Below are 15573 nucleotides of genomic sequence, written 5' to 3' on the forward strand. Positions count from 1 at the left end.
TATCCTTGTGTTGTTTCTGTGCTTTCTGATTTATCATTTGTTTGGAATGGCTAAAATATTTTTTACAACTTGATTTATATGGAACTTTATTTAGATTGCATTTTTGAGTGAAGAACTTCTGAGAATTGATGTCGTGCAGTGAGAAAGAACTATTTGCCATTTAATTGGCTTATATAGGGATAAAACTCCATTATCTATTATATACTACACTATGCTATTTAGCAACAATTTTCTATAGTATCATCCAAATGTTGACGCGACTGCATCAGATGCAATCTTATTTTGTCGGCGTTTCTTGTGAACAAGTAATGGTTGCATCTTTCGTACACCTCTTTGAACAGAGGTTGTGGTGATAATCACTGCTATTGTCTCTAGAATCATAAAAAGATAACTCTGGTTGTTAAACCGTGTGATATTGAGACAATAGACGATGAAGAATGATTAGGTTTCATTGTCACTTTTCTTCTTTATCTGAATATTACTCTAGCTCGTCAAGGAGCAATTGACTGTTTAAAATTTAAATTGGCCTGTAACATTAATGTCGTCGGTAAGGTGGTAACCTGCAGAAGATTCCGTCTCTTGAACTGTGAAGAACAAGCCCCGGATTGTTGTATATTACTGACTAGTTAGTAACAAAATTTGGAAATTGGAACAGATGACTTACACAAGGATGAAATATGGTAGGAATAGTGTCAACTGTCAATTTGGACCTTAAATCCATTGAAGCTTCAAGCTCCTAATGCTTATCGAAGAGTACAATCCCCAAACAAGTTTTGTTTACTAATTGTGAATTGCAGATTCGTATGTGTGTGCACCACATATTGTATTGTTTTTGCATCCCAAGTTAAGTTCAATGAAGGTTGCTAAGGTTTTTGTTCAGTTTTGAAGTTTTTTCTTAGGAACTTCATCTAAAACCGGCAAAACAAATTTGAGAATAAGGCGGAGTTTTTTTTTTCTTTATTTCTTTCTTAATACTCTTTTCATCTAAAACCGTTCAATATATCCAAGGGCTGTTATAGTTAATGCAGAGACAGCAGCAGGGGAATAGGGTTTTTAGCTCCCTCTTCACACCATCGCACACCAATTTCAACCATTGTCAATTGCCTCATCGAGTTGATATCATCACTCATCTTTAATCGTCTACTTGTGCACAGTATGAGGAAAAACAAAATTAGTAAGAGGAAAGAAAATATTGATCCAAGTAAAATATTGATCCAGTCACAGTCTGCAACGATCAACGATTCCCCAGACGATATACTATTGCCACCTATCAACGATTTCCCCGTCGGTAGAGAGTATAGATGACTTCTCCGACGAGATACTATGTCATATTCTCTCTTTTCTCCCAACCAAAGAAGCTTTTAGAACTACTGTTCTTTCCAAGAGATGGCTCTTTTTATGCTACTCACTCCCCGTTATATACTACGACGACAACGTGAAAAGTCACTTCCCTCAATTCATGGAAGCAGTTATGTTCTCCCCACACTCTCAACACAAAACCCTAAAATCTTTAATTCTCAAGTTTCACTCATGTAATAAGTACTTGGATGATACGGCTGGCTGTTTCCCTTTCGACAAATGGATGGAAGCTGCAAAAAGCCGGAACCTGGAGGAACTCGACATATCCTATTTGTTAGGTATCCCTTTGGTGCCTACTATTTTCTGCCGCAAAACACTAGTGGTTCTCAATTTGACCGGAATAAGTGTAGCCACTATGCTTCATTGTTCCGTTGATCTTCCTTTGCTCGAATTCTTATCTCTGTCTGAAGTTCGTTTTAAACACATGGAGGATTTAATGAAACTTCTCTCCGGCTGTCCAAAATTGTTGGATTTAAGAACTAGACATGTTACAGCAACAACCGGTATTACTACCGGAGGATACTTTAAACCCTTATCCAAGTTGTTCTATGCGATATCTGTTTATTTGAGGTTCCGGTCAGAGCAGTTTCTAATGTGGAACATCTAGTCTTAAGGAAGCTATGGGTATATGATATAATGCATCCTTTTTTATCATCAAATATTATTATCGGCATGTTTTGATTGCATTATCTATATGTTGTGTGTGGAAATAACTTAGATAAGCATTCATATGTAAAAATCACATTAATTATTACTCCCTCCGTGACAATATATAAGTAAAAATCACATTTCCAGGTTCATTGCATTATTAATGTATCTGACCTATAATATAAACCGGATACATTGAATATGCAATGAACCTAAAAAGATGATTTTTGCTCATATATTATCACGGAGGGAATATATTGTTTTTCCTGTCCAAGTATGGCCTATTTTTCTTTTGTTCAATTTTGTTTGGTTTTATAATATGTACTTATTGTATTGTATTGTTTGTGTGCAGATGTGGGAAAGTTTTCTCAATGAAGAAATCAATTCATATTACAAAAGTTATCCGGTGTTTGAAAACTTAGTTATACTCTCACTACTTTGGGTTGATCCGGGGTTTATTCGTGACTGGGAGTACGAGGTAGTGAATATGTTCCAGAATTGTCCCAAACTTGAAGAGTTTAATATGTCAAAGGTTTGTTGGTCACGTTGATGGATAGTAATTGTTCTTCTTTTTCTGTTCTCTTCAAGTATTTTATTTTAACAAAGTATATTTTGTATCTGATTGACAGTGGTGGAATTTGAATTTACCAAATTCCAAGGACAAAGAGGATTGGAAATACCCAGATCATGTTCCTGAATGTGTTTCACTAGTAATCGGACCCGTGCAACGCACGGGCACAAATAGCTTATATGATTAAATAATGACATAATATTTTTTAAATATAACAATTAGCAAATGTTAAAAAAAATAAAAAATTATATTGTTACCAACATATTTCTCCCAATTGCATGACCAATAGCGATGTTTAACTCTAAAAACCTTTCGGCCTGAATGCTTTCCTCAAGAATAAAATTTATCTAGTACAAAATATGGGATAAATAAACTGATTATATGGTAGAATATTGAGTGTCAAGCTACAATATTATAGTATATTGATGTTATAGTACTTGATGTTAAACTACAATATTTTTGGGTGTTTATTTTTCAAATGACAAAAGTACTGAAAATACGGTTATGGTAAGCCCCCGCGTTTTTGGGAGACAGATTGATAAATTATCCTAAACATATTGTTGAAAACAAAATAAAATTGTAGAGTAGTGTAGAAAATACAATCAACCTATTAACAAAAAGGTAAAGTAGAAAATAATTAAAAAACCAGCTGATAATAAAATCCCAAAATAAGATTCAAAAGTCAAAATTGTACAGCCTCTCGTGTGTATAATAAAGGCTACATAAAATCGTATAGCTCTGTCGAGCCCCCCGCGTGATTTTTAGAGTTATAAAATTTGGAATTTATTGATGCTAAAACTTAAATTATATTACTCTGTTGTATTATGAAGTTAGAATTTCTAAGTAAAATTTAATATAATTAGATGAGATATCACTTGGAGTTAGACAAAAAAAAACCACCTGATAAAAAAAACCCCAAAATAAGATTCAAAAGTCATAATCGTACGGCCTCTCGTGTGTATAATAAAGACTACATAAAATCATAGCCCTGCCGAGCCTCCCGCGTGTTTTCTAGACCCTTACACGTGCGATGCACGGGTGTGAACACTGTTTTATACTAAATTAGACACTTGTTATAGCAATGCATAGATTAAATTTCATTTTGGTTTGTAAATGAGCATGAGAAAACTAAAAATGTTTTCTATAATAATGGAACAAAAATTAAAGAAAATTAAAGAAAATTAAAAAAATTAAAGATATATATTATTACTTAGGATAAATGTTTTCATTTATAATGGAACAAAAATTAAAGCTTCACATTAAAAAGTCAAATATTAGTTTTCTGCCTAAAATGTTCTACCATTTCAAATTGAACAAAAAATAATATATACAAAATATTGTAGCAGGAAATGTAGTTACAACATTTGTATCAATGACATTCTGTTTTGTTGTTTTCATGTAGTTTGAATACTTGAGTCATCGAGATTGTTGCAAGATACTTGAAATTTAGAGAGTGCTACAAAAAAAAGATAACCAAATCATGTATTTTGAACACTTGAGTCATTCTAATGAGATAGTTTGAAGACTTAGTTATACATAAATGAATAATGAAAAGATAACTGCTAAATTAAAAATCCAAAAAAGAAATAGATCAAATATTTGCATTATTGAAAAACAAAAATGAAAAGTATTCAGAGATTGGTTCTAAAACCTTCAACAATGTTCATGGAGAAAAAAGTTAATATTCACAAAAAAAACTGAAATCAAACTTAACTCAGAAGAGGAAAATTCAAAATTCAAAGTTCATAATACTTACTTCAACCCCTAACTTGTCAACCTGAACAAACAATGAAATATTGCAAGAAAAAAAAAATCAAAATTAGAATATGAAATCTAAAGTGATTGAGAGGAGGGAAAACAAATTCAAAAATTTGCCCAAAGAAGTATGATTTTTGTCCAGCTACTAATTTGCTCTGCAGCATTGTCCCTATTCAAAGATAAGACAAAAATAATGTGACCTTAACTACATAAAATATAAACAACAGAGCACATATAGTAAATAAATAGAGATCTTTCAAAATCACACAAAACAAAGGAACATATATGTTATTAAAAAATCATGAGAAAATATAGCTGTGAGAAAGACATGTTTATATTTTTATATTTTAAGTAAACATCACAGAAAAATGGATTTTTCAATTAAACCATAATGGATGTGGCATATGTATATTAACAGCAAATCCATTTAAAAGTTACAATTATAGTGGACTATATCAAATATTGAATTGATGGTTTGAAGAAAAATAACTGTAGTTTTCAATTTTGTTTCAAAACTAATGTTTCAAAGACATATTGCTAAGAGCCTGTGTAAAAGGTAATTGAAATCAACCTTCATATAACCTTCATATAAACTTACCCAAAACCATTGTAATTATTTGATTCGGAGATAAGGAAAAGCCTGCAAACCAAGAAAACAAAAGACATGAAGTTAAATAAACTATAATAGAATACCATACAAATTAATACATAGCACGAAATTTGCAGATAAAAGACTATGTATGTAACTAATTGTAGCATTAGCAAACAAATAAAACCAAACATAGTATATCGTTGCAAGCCGTGTAAATGGTAGAAATTTCACAGCAGTAGAACAAACCTTGGTTAACTAAAATTTCCTACTAATAAGGCATATCTTAATAGATTGAATCAAACTAACAGTCACTGTTCCTAGTTAATGGTTGATGTCTATGCACATGTGAAAAAAGGGAAAGAAACCAAACCTCTTCATTATTGTGTGACTGCACAAAAAAAATCAGAATTTCTTTTAACCTGATTGCGATTAAAAAAAAATAAAAGACTTAATAATATCATGTAATTATAGGTATAACAATATCACCCTTAATTCTTGATACATCATTCCCAATTTTGTGGAAAAAGAGACATAAAATGGAAATCAAAATGAAGCTACTATGAATAAGAAAGAAAAACTACATAAATGAAAAACAGAATGAAATAGAAAACAAATTAACCATCCCTCGCCAGTTCTTTCTCTATTGTTCATAAAGCCATTGTGAAACTCCCCGAATACATTCTTGTTGCCTTTTAGTTCAAACCTGCAAGCCAAATTTGTGGAATAGAAAATTAGAAATACAAACTGAAATCGAAAAACAAATTAAGTAAAAAATTAAAAATATGGTATTTTGAAAAAGAAAGAACATACCCAAAATCAAACAATAACATTGTCATGGCTGGATCGTGTGCTCTGTTTCATCGATCTCTGTTTCATTTATTTTTCTCAAGTGCAGACAATCCTCTTTCACTATTTCATATATAACATTAGTTATTGGTGGAGAAAGAGAACAATAAATGAGGGGAAAAAAGCATGTAAACACTTAAAGTTCAAAGCTTAGTGTAAATTTCCATATTAGTCCTAAAAAAGTTTTCATTACTAAACTTAATTTCAAAAGATTTACAAATCAGTCACCAGGTTCATTTTCCTACCACTTTAATTCTTCATGAAGGTGAATGTGATAATATTTTAAACCTTAATTGAGCTAGTTTAGCGATAAAACTAATGTGTTTATGTGCTAATATTTGCAAAAACAATTATAAGTTTTATGTAACGATTGCAAAAACAATTTAGTTGAACAACTTAGAGCTTAATGGTTATTATTCAAATAACTGAAAACCACGTAATAACTATACCACTAAATACACATAAACTAATAGTTATCATATCTTTGCACTATTGAGGCATGTTTTGGGAGAAGTATAAAAAACGTTGCTTGGTGTAGTGATCCAATTACATAATAACTATACCACTATACCTGAAATAAGAATAGATCTGAAATTCAAAAATAAAAATGAGAGAAAATGATTAAGATGGAAGTGAATCTGGGAAATTGAAAATTATGGTTACCTGACTATTGCAATGGAAGTGAATCTGTAAAGAGAAGAAGAAAAAAAAGATAACAAAGAGAGAAAAATGATTGAGAAAACATGAATATGAATTAAGTAAATGTTAATGATTCAACTGAATATGACACAATCAATTAAAGTTTAGAAAACTTACTCAATTAAACCCTAATTTGTGAACCTGAACAAACCATTAAACATTCCAAAAAGAAAACAAAATCAGAAATGAGCAATCAACATCAAATTGAAGGAAATAAAATAAAACAAAATAGAATTGATCTGGAAACCCTTACTTTGAAGCTTAAGGCTGCCGCCACCTTCATGGTGTGTGCTGCTTCTTCATTCCTTATGAGAGAGATGGAGGAAGAAAAAAAAACAAAGAGGAAGAAAGAGAGGAACAAAGATAAGTATTGTTTTTGAAACTTTTAGAGGGACTTTTAGAGGGATTTATGAAATTTGAATTGTGAAAGTATTGGTCAGAGTTTGCAGAATAGGATTGCAAAGCATCAATTGGTTTTTCACCAAAATGGAATGGTGTGAAGATGGTGAAAGAAAGCAACCTGTGGGAAGGAAAATAATAGAAGGAAACCACGCTGAAAGTGATCACACGTTGATTGAATTGTTTTTTTGTTTGGCGTCAAAGCTTTTCTTTCTTCGGGATTGGGCTTTGCTGGGCCAGATTGTGTTGGACTCAATGTATTTGGCCCAGTTTCACATAACATGAGAGGAGGGAAATAGCATTTCAAATTTCAGCCAAATGAAGTAGTTTTTTTGTCTTTTTCCATGTAGGATTTGCTCAAATTGAATATGGGAGTGACATGTGTACAAACTTACCCTACAACTGTGTTGGTTGTGTGTAGTTATAAAGATCTCATCTAAAAATATGTAAAATTAATGACTATGAAGCTGTGGAAGCTGATTTTCGGTTTGTAACATATATTTTGCAGAATGCAAATCATTTACAGTCTATGGAAATCAACTATAGTAAGAACCGAAATTCAATGGAGAATCATCAATTTATAGAAGATTTATCCTCTTGTCCAAGGATCTCTCCCGTTTGCGAGTTTTCAATTAATCCCCGCTAACGATATTTCTAGTTCGTAAACGCAGACATGGTATTTTTATTAGTTTCTTTATATGCTACTACTGGATGTGATGGATCTGCTCCTTCATATGTTTTGAACATATATTTTATAGTATGATATTTTTTTCAGTATCAACACTTTGGTGTTACTATATGAATTGGTTGTTTGTTCTGTTTCAATTTAACATGTATTCTGCATTGGTCTAATTTCAATTTAAATGTTTCTCCAATTTCTTTCTACATGTTTGAGGCATGTATAATGAATGTTGATTAAGATACACAAGAGGCTAAAGAACACATTCCTACTGTTAAAAGTGTTTTGGAAAGATAATTCAACAACTATGATTTACTGACATATTCCTACTTCACCATATGCGAGTTTGAAACAGCACCCATTTTAGCCAAGACATCCACACATGCATTACCCTCACGAAGGATATGTTTAATAACCACCTCTAAATCATTAGCAAAACGATGATGTGGTGTGATCCCTTCTCGAATTAAATTAATTGAGAGAAGAGAATCCGAGCAACAGAGTACTTTCCGATAACCACTATCCCAACAAAGTTGCAATCCGTATAACACTGCCATGATCTCGGCAAACAGAATGTTCTGTTGTGCAGCAACACTATAAAAACCCCAAATAAAATTACCATTACTATCCCGCTACAGTCCATCATACCCAGCCGTGTTGTTCGACCTCAACAAGCTCCCGTCCACGTTGAGACAGACCATGTCTTCTGCTGGTCGACACCAAGTTAAGTTACCCTTCGATGATAGTTACGATCCATTTCCATCCATCCAGTGAGATTATAGTTATGATATGATGATAAAACTAGTTCATTCTTAGATAATTAGTCCTTCAAAATTATGATATGATGATAAAACTATCACTTTGTTGGTCAATATAGTCCCTCCTTTGACAATGACCTCTTTTTAGTTCTTATTTATGTCCTAATCCTACCAGAGAGTAGTTCATTCAAGGAGGGACATTCTATGTCGACTTGGCAATTATTTATTTTGCCATTTTAGAAATTTAGGGATACTTGATCATTTAATTTCAAAGATGAAGACAGTAATTTACTTGTACCTTAACCTTGTTTTATGTTCCGATATATATTGATTGGGCTCAACATAATATTTAGTGGGCCTTTCGTATATTGATTGGGCTTTGTTCTTCACTATTGAGAGGATTTCAACACAAATGTGCAAACAAAAAGTTGGATTTGATGAGCTTTTTGAGTTTTGGATGGTGTGGAGGTATTTTTGGAAAGCAATTAATTTTTTAAGTAATTGTCGAAATGAGGGGGAAGGTGGTAAGGCTCGTGTTATACTTTAAGAGATGTTCACACTTTAAGTAGCGAATATGCGTTTTGTCAAACTAGGGAATGGATTCTCTCAAGTATAATTTACACTTGAGAGAATAAAGTGTGGTTTGTTACCATTGATCAAGAGAGAGAAACATATAAAAATTTAGAGAAAATGAATTTAGATGATGTTAGATTACACTTTATTCTCTCAAGTGTAAATCACACTTGAGAGAATCTATTCCCGTCAAACTAGGATGTTATTGATGGAAAGTTATAACAGTTAGCCATAGATCACTAGATACAATATTATAACATATAAAAAGAACGCATTAAATGTGTACGTTGTATGATGAAGAGATTTTGATCTTTAGAGAAGAAGTTAAGGTTGAGAGTTCTTCTACCTCTCACTGATGAGATTGTGTACTGTCATATCCAACCTAATGGGATGATTAGTGTATATATACTCATCATGGAGGAAAGGATCACTCAACGGACTTATTATGAGAAATGACCCAACCCATTACGATTTGTTTCCAAATATATATAACCCATTAATAAATATCCTTTTAATTACAAATTTTAGTGCAATAATATAACTAGAATATAAAAAAAAAATACATTCACTACTTAATGTGCAAATTGAGCTCGCTACTTAGTGAGTGGTTAAAATTTTTAAAAAAAATAGGGGGGCACACTAGAAGTAAGAGCGGGAACGAAAAGAAATTCACTGAAAAAAATATTGCAATGAAGTTTAGGCTTTTATTGCTTGGCTGTAATTAGCAGGAGGTTTTTTTCAGAGACCCAAAACAAAAGATTTTCTTCTTTTTTTGGAAAATTTAGTATTCGATTTAAAGACCGACTAATTTGAGACATCTATCATGTCGTCTATTAGCGGAAGACTCGATTAAAGCAAACACAAAACTTTATATATAGAATGATCCAATGCAGAAATTAGCACCAATATAATATGAAAATGAAATTTAAAGAGTAGGATATTTCAAGTCCTTAAGTTTATACCAGCCTACCAATCCGTGGAGTTTAAAACAAAGAGATTTACTTGCCTAGCCCTTGGAATGGGCATGATCCTAATGGGGAGTGATTATAGTGCACAAACTTTTTCCTTATGTACAAATAATGAAAATTGCTTAACACGCCCCCCGATTTTTTTTGCAGTGTGGCCCCATATTTTCTCGCGCGCCCCCGATTTCCAATTAAATAATTACTTTTGTTCCTTTGAAGTACATACTATAAGAACACATTTTAAATTAATTGTATTGGATGATTATATAGCCATATTTTAATTTAAAATTACATACTAAACACATGGTGCGCTAGAAATAAGATATGCATGACTAATGAGTTGGTTTCTCAATTCTCTATCAGGAGGTGTATTGAGGATTACGCCCAAGTGTTAATGAAGTGCTTCTTTAAACAGAATTTGAACTCGACAAACAGGCTAGTGCGATGGAATGCTCTTGATAGAACGGACATGATTTTAAATGTGGATGGTAGCAGTATTGGTAACCCGGGAATTTCAGGCTTTGGGGGGTTGATTAGGAACTCTCATGGAGCTTGGGTCCGAGGATTTGCTGGGAATATTGGTTTCTCAAACATACTACATGCTGAGCTTTTGGCAATGTATCATGGCCTAAACCTAGCTTGGGAACTGGATATAAAAGATATGATATGTTATTCTGACTCCAAAACAACCATTAATTTGATAGAAAAACCTATCAATGAATGGCACCATTTTGCAGCAATCCTTCACAACATCAAAGATCTTCTTGCTAGGGACTGGCGAGTCACGGTGGTACATACTCTCCGGGAGGGTAACGCATGCGCAGACTACTTAGCCAAGCTTGGCGCCCGAAATGTTGAAGCGTTCTCGCTGTTAGCTACTCCACCTGTTGGCATAAACCTATTCCTTCTAGCTGATGCTAGTGGGACTTGGTTTACTAGATAGTTTCCCTTCCTGTTTTGTTTTTTCTCCCTTATTGTACTAAAAAAAATACTAAACACATGTAGTGTAATGATGGTTTAATTTATCATAATTAACATAAAAACTATTAAGTACATCTAATGGTTTTGGAGTACAACCCTCTGAAACCATTCCACAACAAAATGATTTTGGCATGATTAAGTACATTTAATGATTTTGGAGTACATATCTCGAAAACCATTACACAGCAAAATGGTTTTGGAATACAGATCTCTGAAACCATTCCACAACAAAATGGTTTTTGCATGATTTTATTTTAAAACTAACTACTAAAACATTTAACCATACATAATACTCTGAAAATTATCCCTATTCAATAAACTAAAATTCAATTAATCAAAATTTAAAAAAAAAAATAAAAAATCTAGGGGGCACGCACGCTAAACAATTTTGGATATTTATGCATGGTGCATAACTTTGCTCATCCTAATGATGATAGACAAATTTTAATTTAAGAGATAATTTTAATTGGTGAACTATATTGTTTGAGCATTTAATTTCAAGGATAAATATGGTGGCTTATGGATTTTTGTTGCATTTTTTTTTAGTCTAATGTGCTTATTGCATTTAATTTATAATAATACTTTGAATATAAGTACGAATATTGATTATAATGTGAAAATTAGTTAAAGATGTGGCTACTCTTACAAGAACATGGGTTGCCTCACTGAATTGCCTCATAACAAACTCTACCTTAGAATTTCTAAAATGAGAATTAACAATATTTCGACAACTATACTAATAACACAACCAAATTGAGTCCTATATATTTTGTCACTAAACAAGGAATCGACAACCCGTTTAGAATCCAACTCAAAATTAGCATGTTTTAAGTGAAGATCTTTCACCCATTGCAACACTGGTCAATTGCTTTGCCCATATCCACATCACAAAGAGGAAAATGTACCATTTTTGATTTTACAAGAACAAAGTGACCTCATTCTGAATGCACATTCCAACACCAACCAACTCTATTTAATGTTGTATTACGAGATTATCTATGTGGATTTATCTTTGGTCTTTTTTTATTCTAATAAACCACCATCGTGTTTTTTTGACTAAGAACCACCATCATGTTTATTATCTACGTTATTAGGTGAAATTTTATGCGTATCTTATTAGGCTTTTCTCTTTTCTTTCTTTTTTTCACAAAAAAACAATTAAGTTAATTTTTTTTTTTTTTTATAATAACAAATAAGTTAATTTTATCAATAGAGAAATTCAAATAATCTAAGCACTCAAACAAAAAGATTGCAATTTCATGTCCACCATCAGAAAGTTAGCAAGATCGCAATATGTGTTAGGTAGTGTATACTATAGAACCAAAAATGTGCATAGATTCCTATGGTGAGCTTCCCAATGTCACGACCCTTAAAATAGGGGCCAAAGACGAAGATAGAGCAGCGCCGTTTACCTTTTATTTTTTCCATCCCTTTTGGCTCTTTATACTTTTAAATTAAAATAGTTTTGTTTTATGGGTATGGCCTTATCCTTTATAATCATATCATATATATGTAATTAAGGTACAATATATAAATTATTATTTTTACTACCAACTCTTCATTAATCAAACTTGTTACATTTAATAATTCTATATATCAACAAAGGATTTAGTTGGGGTGTGACATACATAGTGAATATAAAAATGTTGATTCCCATCCTCACGTGATATGGCCTCAAAATCTGGAATGTTGTTTTTTCTTTTGTTAAAAGCTTGTTGTTGCCACCCCACTATCTATCATAAATAACTTAGTTTATTAGAATGTTAATTATTTTAGCCACCTTAGGTTATAATACTCTTACATATCAAAGAGTCATGGTTTCATATTGCTTTGTTTTGTTTTTTACATTATTTTTTTCTTTACTTTCATCTGTTCTCAATCTTTTTTTCTTCTTTTGATGATTATGGAATGTGGAATAACATTGATACAAATTATGTTTAGGTACTAGCTTATGTTTCCAAGTGTTTTAAGTCACATGGTTGCCATATAAATGTTTGGCAAATTAATTATGCAATATGCATGCATAGTATAACTATATGCATGAACAAAATCTATGACTTTGGTTCTATTATGTATCAAAACAGGGATATATTTTACATGTTTAAGATAAGATTAAAAAAAAAATGAAAAAAAAGATGCTCGGCAGTTTTCTCATGTCCACAACCTCTTGCACATAAAAGAGAATCAACATGAAGAATTCTGTGTCAAACAAGGTTATCCTTAGAAAGGGATCCTATTAATTTTATATCCTCGAAGTAAAAAGAGACACTTTCGGATGAATTGATTTGTACGAAATAATATTTAAGACGTCGGAATCTAAATCGATATATAGTGTGTCATGTTAGGTTTGACGGGGCTAAAAAAGATTGCACTTCAAATTAAGTGCATCCGCCCTACATTTAACTCATTTGAACTAAAGTTAATTTTCTAAGATCAATTTATGAAAATCATTTTTGTCACTGTAAAATCAATCATACACATAAGTACTTTTACCCTATAGTAATCATTTTGCCCATAGAGAAAAGGAAAGTAAATATATATAATCAGAAAACTCAAGGGCGTATGGGAACAATGAAATGGGGTGTATGAAAGAACTTTACAACCACAAAAGTTATTTATTAAATTAACATCGTTTTGAACTTTGTGTGTACCAGTACAATCCAGCCATAACATCACTTAAAAAACCATTAGTTACTAAATAATTAAATCTGGTGAATTTTATGCATATATTGAACTGAGTTATAAGAAATGCAAAATTCCATTGGATCCATCAATAATCTACACCACCCAATGTATCATTTTCGATGCTTTAATATTTTACTGTATTTATGCTGGAGAAAAAAGAAAAAAAAAATAAAATAAAAGAGAGAAATAATGTTACACTGTCGTGGTGTAATGTGTGTAAAAACTAGTAATACGCACGAGTTGTAACGTTACGATGATATTTTTTTAAATTATAGTTTTGAATTTTTAAATTGGTTGCAATTTAAATTGAAAGAAACAATTAGATAGAAACATATTTATATAGAACAATTTAAGTTATAGTTTTGAATTTTTACATTGGTTGCAATTTAAGTTATAGTTTTGAATTATAAATATTTAAATGGAAAGAAACAATTACATAGAAAATATTTATATACCGGTTAGAATTTACCCCGCGTAAAAACTTGTCTTGCATATCATAATTATTTTGTATTTTTAATCGGTGATAATTTATACCGTATATGATAGTTAAAATTTATATATCAGTTAGAATTTACCCCCGTGTATTTTTTGAAATTTTTATTAGTAAGAACTTCTGTCACATATGATAATTATTTTGAATTTTTTATCAGTGAAAATTTATCCCGTATATGATAGTTAGAATTTATATATGAGTTAGAATTAACCCCGTGTAAAATAGTTTTTTGTGAAATTTTTATTAGTAGAAAATTGTGTCACATATGATAATTATTTTGAATTTTTTATCAGTTAAAATTTATCATGTATATGATAGTTAAAATTTATATATTAGAATTAACCCAAAATAGATTTTTTTTTTTGAAATTTTTATTAGTTAGAACTTGTCTCATAACTATTTCAAATTTTTATCGGTGATAATTTGTCTTGTATGTGATAGTTAAAATTTATATATTAGTTAAAATTTACCCGTGTAAAATAGTTTTTTTTTAAAATTTTTATTAGTAAGAACTTGTCACACATATAATAATTATTTTAAATTTTTTATTGGTGATAATTTGTCTCATACATGATGGTTAAAATTTATATTAGTAAGAATGATCAATTTTAAAAAATATTTTACATACTGGTTTTTTTACGGACTATATTTGTAAATAAAAAAATATTGACTTTTTACATACAATTTTATGTATTTTTATTTATAAAAAAAATAGTATGATTTTATTTCTAATTAAAAAATGCAAAAAAAAACTATTTAAAAAGATTTTTTTAGGTTGCCTAATGACTAGAAATGCAACCCTTAACACATAAGAATAGTTTCTAGGTCATTTCAATGTGAGATTCTTACACTCGAAATATCAACAATCTCCTCCTAAAGTGAGTATCCATTAATTCTTTATGTGTATGCTCCTCTCAAACCGAAGTTTTTCTATCTACTTACACCGCCGTTGGGGATACATCAATGAAACACACACCTGACTACCATTGTCATGAATAATTTTGACACAAGGAGTTGGTTTGCCATCGACTCTAATACCACAGTTGAATCATGAAGGGAAGAAAGAATCTTGAGATTATCACAATGAACTTTTATAAGTGACTTGCACACCACATATCCAAACTCTTAAAGTATAATCATTGACCGAGAGTATGTTTATATTTTTGTCAATGTGCACAAAGAGATTTTGTTCTTTCATGCTATGCTATGCTATGCTTCCATATTTTTGGAAAATAAATTTCCACTTAATAAACTAAGATTTACAAAAAGTTTGGATATATTTATGTATAGGTCGGGGGATTTAAGGATAAACAATTGTTCATAAGAATTTTGAGCGAGACTTTGTTATCATCTTATAATTGAGAGTTAGGTTTAATACAACTCTATAAAATCAGCTTATAAGATAAAAGTTATACTCACTTATAAACATATTTTCATGTCTAAGAACATATATTACCAATATTCGGGGACAAGAGGCGGAACGACCTCTCGATCTGCTTACTGCAGCCTAGGAAGAAAAACATCATCTAGACATTCCTTGTTGCTCTAATATCCTCGATGCCTAGGA

General features: G+C 31.2%; 1 long non-coding RNA gene across 3 annotated transcripts; it reads right to left on the minus strand.

Moving 5' to 3' along the window:
- Positions 1 to 3820: 3820 nt before the first annotated feature.
- LOC123909908 lies at positions 3821 to 7054 on the minus strand. Of its 3 annotated transcripts, none has more exons than XR_006810036.1 (7): positions 6727 to 7034; positions 6591 to 6614; positions 6438 to 6461; positions 5739 to 5837; positions 4935 to 5631; positions 4335 to 4505; positions 3821 to 4034 (listed from the first exon to the last, which is right to left on the minus strand). It is a non-coding gene; the product is annotated as an uncharacterized LOC123909908 (long non-coding RNA). The 3 variants fall into 3 exon arrangements; XR_006810034.1 differs by lacking the exon at positions 3821 to 4034 and having other exon boundaries at positions 4206 to 4505; positions 4935 to 4976; positions 5299 to 5631; XR_006810035.1 differs by lacking the exon at positions 3821 to 4034 and having other exon boundaries at positions 4206 to 4505; positions 6727 to 7054.
- Between the last annotated feature and the right edge of the window lie 8519 nt (positions 7055 to 15573).

The sequence above is a fragment of the Trifolium pratense genome, linkage group LG2 (genome assembly GCF_020283565.1).
Source record: "Trifolium pratense cultivar HEN17-A07 linkage group LG2, ARS_RC_1.1, whole genome shotgun sequence".
NCBI lineage: Eukaryota > Viridiplantae > Streptophyta > Magnoliopsida > Fabales > Fabaceae > Trifolium > Trifolium pratense.